This window comes from Barbus barbus, assembly GCF_936440315.1.
Source record: "Barbus barbus genome assembly, chromosome: 18".
Lineage (NCBI taxonomy): Eukaryota > Metazoa > Chordata > Actinopteri > Cypriniformes > Cyprinidae > Barbus > Barbus barbus.
The window spans coordinates 25,332,610-25,347,457 of record NC_136746.1 but is presented as its reverse complement, the minus strand read 5'-3'; the positions used below and the strand labels follow the sequence as shown (position 1 = coordinate 25,347,457).

General features: G+C 33.5%; 1 protein-coding gene across 1 annotated transcript in view; it reads right to left on the bottom strand.

Annotated features, from left to right (window-relative positions):
* The window catches only part of LOC306883822 (uncharacterized protein), a gene marked incomplete at its 3' end in the record, with an annotated part of 468,688 nt that overhangs the window by 360,250 nt on the left and 93,590 nt on the right, over positions 1 to 14,848 (bottom strand). The gene's annotated exons all lie outside the window — the stretch shown is intronic.

Genomic DNA, 14,848 nt, shown 5'->3' with positions numbered 1-14,848 from the left:
GAGAAATGGATTTTCCAGAAAGAAAATGATTTAAGGAGAAGACTTGTTTCCATCTGTTGGTTGTTGATTGGGCGGAGGCAGATCTGGATGCCAGTTTGCAATTAGCAAAGACGTTACCAGAGAGAAGCCTTTTTTTTTCACTGATTGAATTATGATATTTTGAGAATTACAAGGTTTTAAATGAAACATGCACAGATTAATTGTTCAAAATAAGAACAACATGCATAAATAACATAACAAATAATCCCCTATTTAAATCTATTCCACAAGTAAAGTGCACAAGAAAGTGCAGTGATTGACTGCAGCTGCACTGATATACAGTACCTGCACACACAGGCACTAATGAGCGTTCGGCTTCACTGGCTGTAAAATCTTTCTCATGTCCCACTGAGCTGTTAAGGAAACATGAATCTCCTCTAGCAGCAGGAGCCAGACTGCTCAAGCAAGACCATCTCACACTGTTGCCATAACACGGCAGAAATGTCACCAGCACCTGGAACCATTGAATATGAACATTACAGTAGATGTCAAAGATGATTCGCAGAAATGCACTGAAGGACACTGACCTTCATCTAACCCACTGAAAACATGCAGGATGTGCAGGAGTGATGAAATACCAGTTGATTCATGTCTTATTGGGATGTAGGTGAAAGACTGATACTTTGTAGGATGGCAGCAGGTTACTGGTGGCTTTGCACATGCTAGTTGATCAGAGATTTCATTTACAGTATTTTTCAAGACTTTGACAGATCACTCTTAATATTTAGGGGATTTTAATTGTATAAATATAAAATAGAATTGTGTAAATGTAAATACACACACGCGCACACACACACACACACACACACACACACACACACGTCTACTTAGCTATCTAAATGGGGACTCTCCGTAGGCGTAATAGTTTTTATACTGTACAAACTCTATGTGCTAGTGCCCTACACCTAAACGTAGCCCTCACAGGAGACTTTTTGCATTTTTACAATTTCAAAAAACCTTTTAGTTTATTTTAAACCTGTTTTACAAATGAGGACATCCCCAAAGGGAGGTTTTTGGAGATTTTGTCAGGTTTACCTCAATTTTGGGTACAAATTTGTCCCCAAAATATGGTTACACACACACACACACGCACACACACACACACACACACACACACACACACATATATATATATATATATATATATATATATATACACATATATACATATATAAAAACGTTAGTAAGTAAAAAAAAAAATGTATTTGACAAGGATGCATTACACTGAAAGTGAGTGACAGTACAGACATTTACATTGTTACAAAAAATTAAAAAACTAATAAATTAATACATAAATAGATAAAATAATAATAAACATTTTCAAATAAACACTGTTCTTTTAAACGTCCTTTCCATCAAAGAATCCTAAAAAAAGAATAGAAAACAGTTGTTTTAAATTGTAATAATATTTCACAATATTACTGTTTTTACTGTATTTTTGACCAAATAAATGCAGCCTTTGGTGAGCATAACTTCTTAAAAAAAAAAAAATCTTTTTAATGACTTTAACTTATTTTAAACTTATTTTTGTCCTATTTTTGCTATATTTTTTATGTAATTTTTTATATTCCTTGTTATTCTTTATCGTCATACAGGGACACAAATGGCAGGTTTCATGTGAATAATGCAAGAATACTTAATACTTTTATAGATAGATAATGTCATTGAGTTTTTAAGACAGAAGGGAGGAAAGAATTACTGGACCATGACCCTTTTGTTTGGGTTTTTGCAGTCCTCCAAAAGTACTATGCTCTATTAATTCTGATATTTCTCTAATTAGATCGGTCATTTGTTTTGTCGCTGTGGACTGCAGATCAGTCCTTGTGTTGTGAAATGAAAAGGTCTCGGTGGAACAGAAGCTGCCCCTCGGCGGCCCCAAAAACACAAAGCCGAATTCACCTCACCGCAGACCCTCTGCACACAAACACATAGACGTGATTTGGAAGTTTTATCCTCATTAAGGCCTCATTCCATTACATTTTCTGTAAAGCACAGAACTGTGTATTTTTACACATCTGATGTCATGCTTTAAATGCATCTTTTGACATTCATTTGAGTTCACATGAGTTCATTTTGCTAAATTCTTCATTTCTACCTCAATGGAAAAAGTTAAAAACTAAATTATGGTATAGTAAAAACTACACTAAGAATGTTAGTGAACCTCATAAACAAAAAAAGTGTCATTTGACCCCTTTTAACATTTTTAAATGTCGGTGAGGGTATTTTATTTTATCTCTCGGTGTAGTACATTGTTGAATTCTGACAGTATGCATGTTTAAGGCCGGTCACCTCCGTAACGGTTGCTAGGGGTGTTTTTGGTTGCTGTGTTGCTTCAGTGAGTGAGAAAGGAGAGGTGTTGCCACAGGTAATGTGAAAAGGAGAATGGCTGGCCTGTCAGTCTGGATTATATGTGTCTCGCTGCACTTTGATGTGCCGTGACCGTCTGAAGCAATGCACACACACTGCTTCCTGCCACTGCTGGCCTGTGTGTGACTGTGTTTATACAAACTTTCTTAAACTAGAAAAGATTAGAATTCTCAGAGTTGACAGCCATGATGTATTTGCATGCTTATTATCATGCTGAAAGCTGTTCCAAACCTGTAGGATTTCCTTTCCTCCTAGAAAAACGAAAGGAGACCTTTAACAGAATTTTCATTCTGAAGTTGTCCTGTAAATCCAGACCAGAGCCTGCCATGGTTAAAAAAATGAGCAGATTTTTAAAAATTACATTTTCAATTCAACTCAGTTCAATTAAACAAATCCAAAGATTATATCTTTAGAATTTTTATAAATGATAGCAGTTCCCATTTCAGTTAAGAATGATGTGAGCATAGATATTGTGCATAACCTGTAAAACCCATTTCAATCTGCATCATCTCAAGTCTAAAAAAAAAAAAAAAAGTATTTTGTTTTACATTTAATAAAAGTAATAACCTTTTGAATATTAAAAAAACCTTTAAGAATAATTTAAATTGAATTGAATCAATTGTCAATTTAATAAAAATTGTATTTATATATATATATATATATATATATATATATATATATATATATATATATATATATATATATATATATATATATATATATATAAATTGTAATTTAATAAATGTCTAATAGACTTGGAATATGAAAAACTTTTAGTAAATATTTAAATGAAATTCAATCATTTAATTTTGATAATTTAAACATTTTATAATTGTATTTTTTGTAATACTTAATTATTTTTTAATTTTAAACATTTTATAAACTATTACAATATGTAACTTAATAGGATTTTAGTATATAATATATATATAAAATAAAATATAAAACTTGTAATACATCTTTTAAATTAATTTAATTTAATTACAAATTATGTATATAACATTTTTAATAATTACATATGTTAGAAGTTTTGTAATTTTTTAAAGAAGAATGTGCTCAAATAAGCAGATTTGCACAGTGTTCTGCAGCTCAGTCTGAACATCATTTATTCTATAAATGTGAATTTATGAATGACGTGTGAAAAGACCTTCCTCTAATCTTCATTGATAAAAGTTTTTTTTTTTTTTGGAGGACAGCTGTATATGTGGGTGTGTGTCAGTCTCTGTGGATGTTTTTACAGCGCAGCACATTTAGTTCTTTGTAGTTTACAAGTGTAAGCAGGTCACAGAATCCATGCGAGTGTGAATTGAACACACCAGACTGGATTGGCCAGATGAGGGGGAAGAGGCAGTTCGCTCACACGCACACATACACCAGCAAACACCCACGATACCACTCTCTAGGATTACTGTCTCTTTTTTTTTATTGTGCTCCGGTCACTGTGACCGTGCAAACAATACAATACAGTGTGCCAGAAGATCAGCTGCACTGCTCTGTTTAATTCAAGCATGTGAAAGTACAAGCTGTGAGTCAGACAGGCAAAACTCTGCTGTATTGTTATTGCTCTTTGTCACTGCACATGGGAGCTAAATGTGAGTTTCTGCCGTGTTTGTATTGTCTCAGTATACTGCCATCGCTCCACCCTAGCAACTCCCTAACAACCATATTCTCACGAAAAGCACAGAGCGGGAGAGGAAATACAGTATATATATTTACATATAAATATATATACATATCATTTTTTTTTTTTTTTTTTACATGTATACATAGAAGCAAATAAATAAATACAATATTACAATATATAAATATTCCACGGTCAATTAATTGATTATTTATTTAAAAATACAATACTGGACTTTTTGACTTCATTGTTTCTAGCAAATTGTCATTTTCTCCTGGTGCAAAACCACACTCTAGTATAATGTATTGTTAAGATGAGCAAGTACAATACTCTTTGCTAAATGAACTTCTGTCCCTTATTCATCAGTACAACTGCAGTATCTCATTTCACTGTGTTTACAGTTACACAGACACTGACAGGCAAAAGACTGTTCACTTGTGCCATAAACTTAGTATTCTCATATTTCTCTCTTATTAATGATTAATATTACCTCGAAGTGATAGTGTTAGAATGACATTTTCTCATGCTTATTTTTATTTTTGGCCTATTTATTTATAGTGGCTTGTTTGTTATTTTTGACTATGTATGTATTTATTTATTTAATACACCTAATTTGAAAAGTTATGTATTTATTTAATACACATATATTTAAGTATGTTTGCTTGTTAATTAATTAATTAATTTTATCTATATTTTATGTTTGGGTGAATATGCTTGTTTTTTTATTTTTGGCCTATTTATAGTGGCTTGCTAATTTATTTATTTAATACAGATTTATTTATTTGCTTATTTATTTTGTTTGTTTGTTTGTTTATTTATTTTTGACTATGTATTTATTTATATTATACACCTATTTTTTTTTTTTTTTTTTTTGCCTATTTACAGAGGGTTATTTATTTATTTTAAGTGTTTTCTAAGACGGCTGACTGTCATATATACTGACGTGGTAATGATGAAGGCTTTGTGATCGCTCTCACATGGATAAATGAGCTGGTTTGTCTTATTTACTTTTGTCCTCAAACGAGTGTACCATTATCACCCTTTCTCAGTTTACTTTCTCCTTTGCGTCAAGTTTACAGTCATATTTTGTAAACATGTTTCGTATTATCCTCTGATTGTATAATACTGCCCTGCCTCTAGGATTAATGTTTTGATTTCTCACCAGCCAGTTGCTGTAGCGACAGTGGTAAATCTCTGCTTTAATTTACAGCAGGGCGATAAATTCAACACTTTTACATCAGCCTGGTGACGCATTGTTGTTCTGGCTGTGTTTGTGTGTTGCTACTTGATGTCAACACTGATGGTTTTCAGCTTCCATTAGTATGTGTATCTGTCATTAACGAATCAGTTCACCCAAACATGAAAATTCAGTCATTTACTCCAGATTTTTTTGAAACGCATATGATTTTGTTTCATCCATGGAACTCAAAAACATCGTAAAAGCTCATCAGGGAGCTGCATCCATTTATTTTAGATACATTTTTTATTATGGCAGTACAAGTGTATGACATGTTGATCAACTGATTGGGATTTTGCACCGTTAGCCCAATTTGCATAATTCTTTTGCAGAATCGACTACTAAAACAACACAGGCCGTGCATGCAAATAAATAATGCAGTCATTGGGGAAAAATGTATTCATAGTGAATTTGATATATTTGAATTTCCCTTATGCTGTTATGCATCTGTAATTAATTTTCCTTGCAATCAAGGACTAAAAAATAGATGGCATTTGAAGAGCTAGCTCAAAGGCCATCAGATCATCTTGGACTTTCCATGAATGTTCTCCTTTTTGAATGTTGCACGTATTGAAACTCATTTATGGGAAAACTTTGCAGAGTTCATAATTTCGCTAGCTGGTGTCTATCCATCCTCTCCAGTTTCAGTGACAGCTCCTATTATACACTAGTCTTTGAGAGAGATTCCAGCAGATATTTAGTTTGTTTTGGACAGATCTTCTCTGGGGTGAAGATTGTATAGACTTGTTTGTGGCAGACAATGTGAATTTGCTTTTGGATGTAAGAAAATGCAATCTATCCTGATGGTTGCTAGAGATCACTGTGGTGCCATTTTGTCTGTGTCTATTATCAAGCGATTTACAACTTCCTGGTATTTTGTTATGTCACCCAAAAGCAGTGAAAAAAGGCTGAAGTTCATGAAAAGAAAGGGGTAAATATAAGCCGAGGATCCAGTGTCGTTTTGATATTGATTCACACGCAAGATCCTGCAAGATGCTGTAATCTTATGTAGATCTTGTCTTTGGGGTGTTTTGTTGTACATGGAAACTAAAATATATTTATTGCATATATTTAGGCTCACTACCAGGATAATAATTAGTTGATATTGGTAAGCTATGTAGAGGTCAAGCATTAGCCTACTTTATATTTATACACTTTGCCATTAAAACCTCACAACCTTTTCTTTCTTTCTTCCTTCCTTCCTTCCTTTTTGCATGATTAAACTGATTCAGATGCAACAGATTTAGATTGCCTTTTTTTTTTTTTTTTTTTTAATTGGAGGATTAAAAAATAAATAGTATATAGACATATAAACAAATGAAAGACATAAAACTACTAAAAATGACAAAAATGCAAATGTACTAAAACCTAAACTAAAATTAAAAATTTATTCAAACTATTAATTAAAACTAATATTATTTATATCTCTCTCTCTCTATATATATACAGTATATATATGTGTGTGTGTGTGTGTACCAGAGTAAAAGGGCATCATTGTTGAACTGGAGTTCCCCTCACATCAGCTTCATGTTTCTATCACTCAGTGGACATCTGTCATTATCTTATTAATGACCGTCTTAAGCTCATAATGAAGCAGATAGACCATGAGAACTCTAATCACATGTGGTGACTAGTCTCCTGGTGACTTTTGCATTGCCTCAGTGACCATATTCACATGCACATTTATAAATATTATTTATACATTATAAAGTTTATAATTAATGTTATGAATATTGCATAATATAAATATGAAATCAATAGGAATATGGAATTAATGTTGAATGTATATGACCTTGAGTAAGTACATTTTTCTTAAGAAATTAATTATTTTATTCAGCATTGATCAAAAATGACAGTAAAGACTGATAAACTTATTTAGTTTTAAAACTATTCAAATAAATATTTGTGCAAAATATAATATATATATATATACACATTATATTGACAGTAATCAGAAATGTTTCCTGAGCACAAAATCAGCATATTAGAATGATTTCTGAAAGGATGTCGTCACACTGAAGACTGGAGTAATGATGCTGAAAATTATTTACAAATTAATTATATTTTAACATATAATTAAATGGAAAACAGTTATTTTAAATTTTAACAAATGTTTTCCAATAATACTGTTTTTTTTTTTTAAATCAAATAAATCAGGACTTGGCAAGCATAAAATACTTTAAAAAAAAAAAAAAAATATATAGATCTGTTTTATAGATATTTTCGGTATTTAATTTATTATAATTTTCTTTTTTTCTTCTTCCACAGAGCAGCCCACAACTGAGCATGTGATCGCTTTCTCCATGAAGGATAGCTGTGTTATGCATGGAAATTCTTGCTGGTCTTTTCATCCGGATCAGTGCTGGTGTTTGTAACGGTATGTATTGTTGTTGGGTGTGGAGTGTGTAGTTTAATATCCATAAGCCCATCTGGTTTATGATGTGTTGGTATCCCTCTCACTCCATGACTCTAATGGAAACGTTGACTCAGGTAATCAACAGCTTGAGGAGGGAGAAAACAGCCAGCGTTCAGCTGGAGTGACTTCAGCGTTGAGTGATATACAATCACTAATCATAAAGGATGCAGGAACTTCCTGTCTACATTCACAGTCTCTGACTGAGGGCCTCGTTCACTTCTGCCCGTCCAACTGTGCAGGTAACTAGAGCTTTATATTAAGTAAACATAAGAATAAATGTTATATTATTATATAACTTTAATATTTCAAGATGGACACTTAATGCAGGTTTACTTGATTATCCATTCATAATTTTGTTGTAAAATCATGTTAAAATGTGAGTATCAAATATTACACATTAGGCTTTTACGGAATGCTTATGTGTTATCATATATGTATTGCGTTGCATAATGTTTTGCCCCCACAAAAAAACGGCAGAGGTTTGATTGTAAATGTAAGCATTTTACTAATATTTTTGGGAGTAAATTGATACATTTTACCTTTTTTTAACTGACATACATATCAGGCTCATGTCAAGTTGGTTATCAAGGTTAAATGATTATTATTCATGTGCAGGTCAGGTGACCTCAACATAACGCCCATCATAAGGATCAGCTAACCTTTCAAATAAGCATTTTCAAGCCACTAATTTCATTGAAGTTTTCATATCATGTGAGTTATGTGAATAAGAACATTATAAAACATTTCCAAAAAGTACACTGTAAAAAAAAGAAAGAAAAGTTGAGCCAACTTAAAAATTTGAAGGCAACCAGCTTCAGCAGATTTTTGAGTTTTCTCAACTTGTTGTTTTAAGTTTATACAACAAAAAGTTCAGAATCTCCTACAAAAATCAGTTTTTATGAAGTTGGTTGCCTTAAAATTTTAAGTTTGCTCAACTTTTAAATTTTTTTTTGTATCTACTATTAATATCTTTAGGTGCAACATAAAAAAAAAAAACTTTAACAATTAAAAATGTGTGTTAAAAATAAAACATTTTCATATCAAAACAACAGTTATAAAATGAAAGACAAATTACCACTTTCAGTGCAGGTGAATAATTTAGTTTATGACTCAGTTTCATCTCTGATGATATCACTCTTAATCATAAGGCTTTATTGCTAACAGTAACTCAATATTTCAGCAATGCAATTTAATTATTTAAATTTGGCAATACAAGTTTTGACTCACTGTTTCCACACAGACACAGTAGTGTGGACCGAGGCAACATTTCCCTGTTGAATACAGTATTTGTGTTTGGTGCATGGTTGAAAGCAGGTGTGGAAGTATACTGAGATTTCTTCCAAACCACAGAGTGTGTTTGTGTAAGGTACTGAAAATTACGCAATATCAGCAGATCTTGAGTTACATAAACGACACATTGACCCAGAGTGCCACTACTGCCGTTGACAGACAGGTTGCTGCTGTCAGTATTGCTCTGGCCTTGTTTTTCAATTAAATTTAAAGTATGCTGTATCTTGAACACTCCCTCTGAAAGAACATCTGATTATGCCATTTGCTTTTCTCGTGCAAAGTATTCTCAGAATAAAGGATCCGTGCCCTCATGCACTTGCTGGATGTGTTGTTGCGCAGGTGTTATCTGAGCTATTTAAACAGAAGGTGACCCGAACGCCGTGCTGTCTGTGGGGGAGGCTTTGCTGAACACAGAGATCGCGTGTGACTGGAGACCTGACCACCCACTGAGCTGAAACACAAAACAGAGCACTGTGTGTGTGGAGAAGAGCAGCTAAAAGGTTTCCAGTGTCATTTCTCATGCACCAAATACCAAATTTGACTAGTAAAAATTCCAAATTAAATCTGTAATGCAATTTTGACTATACTGTTAAAAAATTCTGCCTGGACATTATCCATTAATTTTATGGACAGTTCCATTAACCCTAAAACACAATGCAATGAAGTGCAAAAATATGCCACCTTTACAGATATTTTTAGTACTTCAAAGTAAATATGCAATTGATATATGCAACTATGACCAACAAAGCTGATTATTATTGAAGTTTTGCATGTAAAAATGGAAATTACTTAAAGATATCTATGATTGAAGTTATGAATATAACAATTACGAATGCCTAATGAAAATTAAATGTAATATTGCTGATTGTTATTTTTATTTCTACGTTCTTACATATTTATAAAAAGTTATTATAGTTAACTAAAAGAAAAAACATAAAAAAAAATCATTACTTGAAACAAAATATACAAAAAAATGTTTATTTCATTTAGTTTAGTTGCCAGGCAACATTTCTTGTTTTCATTTCATTTAGTCTGGTTATCAAGGTAACATTTCTCGTTTTGATTTAGTTTAGCTAAAATTACAAAATAATAATAAGAAAACAATATAGACCTTTTTATTTCAAAACGACTAATATAACTGACAAAAACACAAATTACTCAAACTAAAATTAAAATAAAAACAGAAGATATACAAATTAATACAAAATATTAATAAAAACAATATTATTGCAATTATACTAAAATAACACTTATTACTAGTTTAAATTGCATAATTAAATAACGTTGTTCTGATATTTGTTTCAGAAATGTCTAATAAATAAATCCAAAAAAATGTATTAATTAAAAATATGAAATGCAATTCAATAGTATTTGAAATTGCATTTTATTTTTTTTTAAATTCCGATTCTAAATTGTATTATTGCTAACATTGTGTGCATCCATCAGAAGGGATGTGGAGTCTAAATCGGTGAACTGAGATTTGTTACTGTAATTGCTGCAGTGTTTGTTTTGGTAGGCATCAATGCACTCTCTAACTCTCTCACACTTCCACTCCCTGAAACGTCTGTTTACAGAACGTGTTTTTAGAAGGAACATGAACAGGAATTGTTCTAACAGAGACTGGCATCCGTGCTATGAGCAGAATCTGCATGCGTGAGAAATGCTCCAATTTCTGATCGTGCTTAGAATGAGAGCAGAATGCAGTGACACATTTTTGCGTGTCAACGTTTGGCGCTGGGCCAGGTGCAAGTGCACGCAAGGTTACATAATGAGAGATCCGTCAGAGAGGGAGTGAGAAGTGTCATCTTAATGTGTGAAGTAACAATACATGACACTTCCTCTGGATACACTAACTGCTCTCAATGTCTTCCTCTACATGCATGCTGCACAGTAATCATCAACCGATAACAGATCTGCTTGCACAGCTCTTTTTTTGTCATAATACATGCATGTTTTAAATACACATAACTCCTAAATCATAAAAATGGTAGAATTAAACCATTTAAACTGTTTTCTCTGAACTAGCTTCACCTTTGTGCACTTTTGAAGTGATTTTAATGGATGTATGAAGTCATACAGGAATGCTGAGTTACCACTGATTAATTAGGTTTCACAACCAGAAAGTTTCCAAATACACTTTGTCTTGAATCTGAACAGTACGTCATGATCTAAAACCTAACAAATGTGTATTTTTCGTGAGATGGTTTGTTTGAAAAGTGTACTTGTGCTGTACTTTGAAATAAACAGCACTTTGGTTTGCAATTTTGTATGTAATGCAATGAAATTAATCTATCGTGGCTCAAGTTTATAAATCCTTTTTGGGTCCACTGTATGTAAAGAAAGGTAGTTTATGCATCTCAGCCTTTTAAAATAAATATCAAACCACAAAAGCTTACTGTGAAAACTGTAAGTGTTCCACATGGTGAGTGAAGAGCCCTGGAGGTGTGTGCGTGCTGAGGTGAGGTTATAAGAGGTGAGGTTGCACTAAGAAAATGCTGATAAATGGAATGATGGGTAATTTCTGCGCTGTGTTTAGCTGCAACTTGCTCATCTCAGTGAACATTCCATGGTTTTGAATGTATAATTGTGTGACGATGTGCAATTAACACAGCTAATGTGGTACATAAACTTATCTAACTTTTTATCAGTGTAAACATTCCCAGTTGATTGACTCTACTTGTTATAAGTTTTTCCAACCTCTTTCAACTTGCCCACAAAGGTGGATTTATTACAAAAATGTTTTAATCTTTAAAATTCGCAAACCCACCTTATGTGCATCGCGGAAGTACATATGAAACTTCCGATTTATTAGCCGCTCTTCTAGAAGAATAACAAAGTGCAGTAAACTGTAAAACTATTTGCTCAACAAACAAGTGTGTTTATAATTATGAAAATACATCAAAATAATATATGAAATGTCAGTTTTAAAATACCAATCAGCAAAACGAGTTGCTTTGCTGTTTTTTATACAGATAAAAATAACTAGAAGCGGAAGCCCTGCACATTCAAGTTGGCCACTTCCGCTCTCACGTTAAAAATAAGAGGTTTGCTTTGTTTAGAATCCTCATATTCATGTTTTGTGTTCCCAAATACAACACCATGAGGATGAGTAAAAAAATTCAAATTTTCTATGAAATAGTTCCGAGTTTCAGAATGATTTCCCAAAGGTTCTGCTTTCATTCTCTACGATACTATACAGCCGCATGCCATACAGGTGTTGTCGTGACAAGGCGTTCAGTTTTGTGTTAAGGATATGCACTTCACTCCAATAACTAAAAGAACCAAAAGTTTCAGCCTGCGTCCCAATGTGCACACTATCCATCCTAAATTCTATGTGACATTAGTAGTTTTCAATACTATTTAGGGCAAATAGGGTGGCTAGTATGCACATTGGGACGCAGGGTTAGTCTTTGGTCGTGATGGGCCATGAAGTTTCAGTGATGTGTTTGATTTTCAGGGCACTCAGTAATGATCGGAGGCCCTCATGTGGCCATGATTGTAAAGTGCATTTCAATTGCTTACCTTGGAAATTAAGTAAATTACAGTAATGTGTAGTAGACCGTATAATAATTCAAATATGCTATAATAATGAGCGATACCCTTGTTAATTTTGGGTGAAATTAAATGTTCTAGTGAACAAAAATGATAGGTCCTATTTGTTGGTTGTAAACGGGTTCATTCGTATTTACACTGAGAAAAGTAATATACAGGGTACATTGAAATATTTACAACCCGAATTCCAGAAAGACTTTCAAATCACGTGAGCTAATATTTTATTCACAATAGAACATAGAGGACATAACAAATGTTTAAACTGAAATTTGAAAGTTTAAAGTAGAAATTTTACACACTTATCCACTAAATGAGCTCATTTCAAATTTGATGCCTGCTACAGGTCTCAAAAAAGTTGGCACGGGGGCAACAAAGGGCTGAAAAAGCAAGACATTTTGAAAAGATTAAGCTGGGAGAACATCTAGCAACTAATTAAGTTAATTGACATCAGGTCTGTCTTAGAGAGGCAGAGTCTCTCAGAAGTAAAGATGGGCAGAGGCTCTCCAATCTGTGAAAAAGTGTGTAAAAAGATTGTGGAATACTTTAAAACAACATTCCTCAACGTCAAATTGCAAAGACTTTGCAAATCTCATCATCTACAGTGCATAACATCAAAAGATTCAGAGAAACTGGAGATATCTCTCTGCGTAAGGGACAAGGCCGAAGACCTTTGTTGAATGCCCGTGGTCTTCGGCCCTCAGACCTGCATCACTCATTGGCATGATTCTGTCATTGACATTACTAAATGGGCCCAGGAATACTTCCAGAAACCACTGCCAGTGAACGTAATCCGCCGTGCCATCTGAAGATGCCAACTAAAGCTCTATCATGCAAAAAGGAAGCCATCTCTGAACATGGTCCAGAAGCGCCGTCGTGTCATGTGGGCCAAGGCTCATTTAAAATGGACTGTTTCAAAGTGAAAAAGTGTTCTGTGGTCACTCAAGTCCAAATTTTACATTCTTGTTGGAAATCACGGACGCCATGTCCTCTGGGCTAAAGAGGAGGGAAACCTTTCAGCGTGTCATCAGCATTCAGTTCAAAAGCCAGCATCTCTGATGGTATGGGGATGCATATGTGCATACGGTATGGGCAGCTTGCATGTTTTGGAAGGCACTATGAATGCTGAAAAGGTATATAAAGGTTTTAGAGCAACATATGCTCCCCTCCAGACGACGTCTATTTCAGGGAAGGTCTTGTGTATTTCAGAAGGACAATGCAAAACCAAATACTGCAGCTATTACAACAGCATGGCTTTGTAGTAGAAGAGTCCGGGCGCTGAATTGACCTGCCTGCAGTCCAGAACGTTTACCTATAGAGGACATTTGGCACATCATTAAATGAAAGATGACCACAAACTCTTCAGCAGCTGGAAACCTATATCAGACAAGAACGGGACCAAATTCCAACACCAAAACTCCAGACACTCATAACCTCGATGCCCAGATGTCTTAAAACTGTTTTGAAAAGAAGAGATGTTACACTATCATAAACATGCCTCTGTCCCAACTATTTTGAGACCTGTAGCAGGCATCAAATTTGAAATGAGCTCATTTTATGCATAAAATTGTAAAAATTTCTCAGTTTAAATATTTATGTTCTCTATGTTCTATTGTGAATAAAACATTGGCTCATGATTTTAAATTAGTTTTTTTAATTAATTTTTAGTTTTCATTTTATTCAAATTTAAAAAAACGTCCCAACATTTCTGAAATTCGGGTTGTAGTGGTAGGCCTACTGTTCTATTTTAAGCTTTTTTTTAATAGGAAAAGCACATTTGTGCAACCTTTGTGATCTCTTTTATTTGTATAGACCCTGGCTAGATTTAAACTGTATAAGTACAGTAACTCTTCACATTATTAAGATGAGAAGGTACCTGAAGTCTGTACTTTTTACACATATAGGCTACCATCATGAGATGAAACCTTAGACATATGTTCACACAGTTTCTCAAAGACCAGCACATGTAATCTGATAAGAACGTGAAAAAGAGCATAATGAGAGCAAACCACATGAGTTCAGATTTTCACGTAACCTCAATTCGTAGCTGCCAACTCGCATGTATTCCTGCATTCAGCTGCCGCTCAGATTTTCCACCTGATTACAGTGTGGTGTGCTGCATTGTTTTAGGCTTGTAGGATACTAATAGAAAAGTCTTTCTCTCGAGCATGAATATAAAATACTTAAGCTTCTGTTGCAGAATGCAGCTTTTAAAATTACATTTTAAAAATTAGCAATTTTAATTGATTGAAAGAAATCGGGCTAATAAATCTTAATCACATGAAATTACCAACTTAGTTGAATGTTAGATAGATAGATAGATAGATAG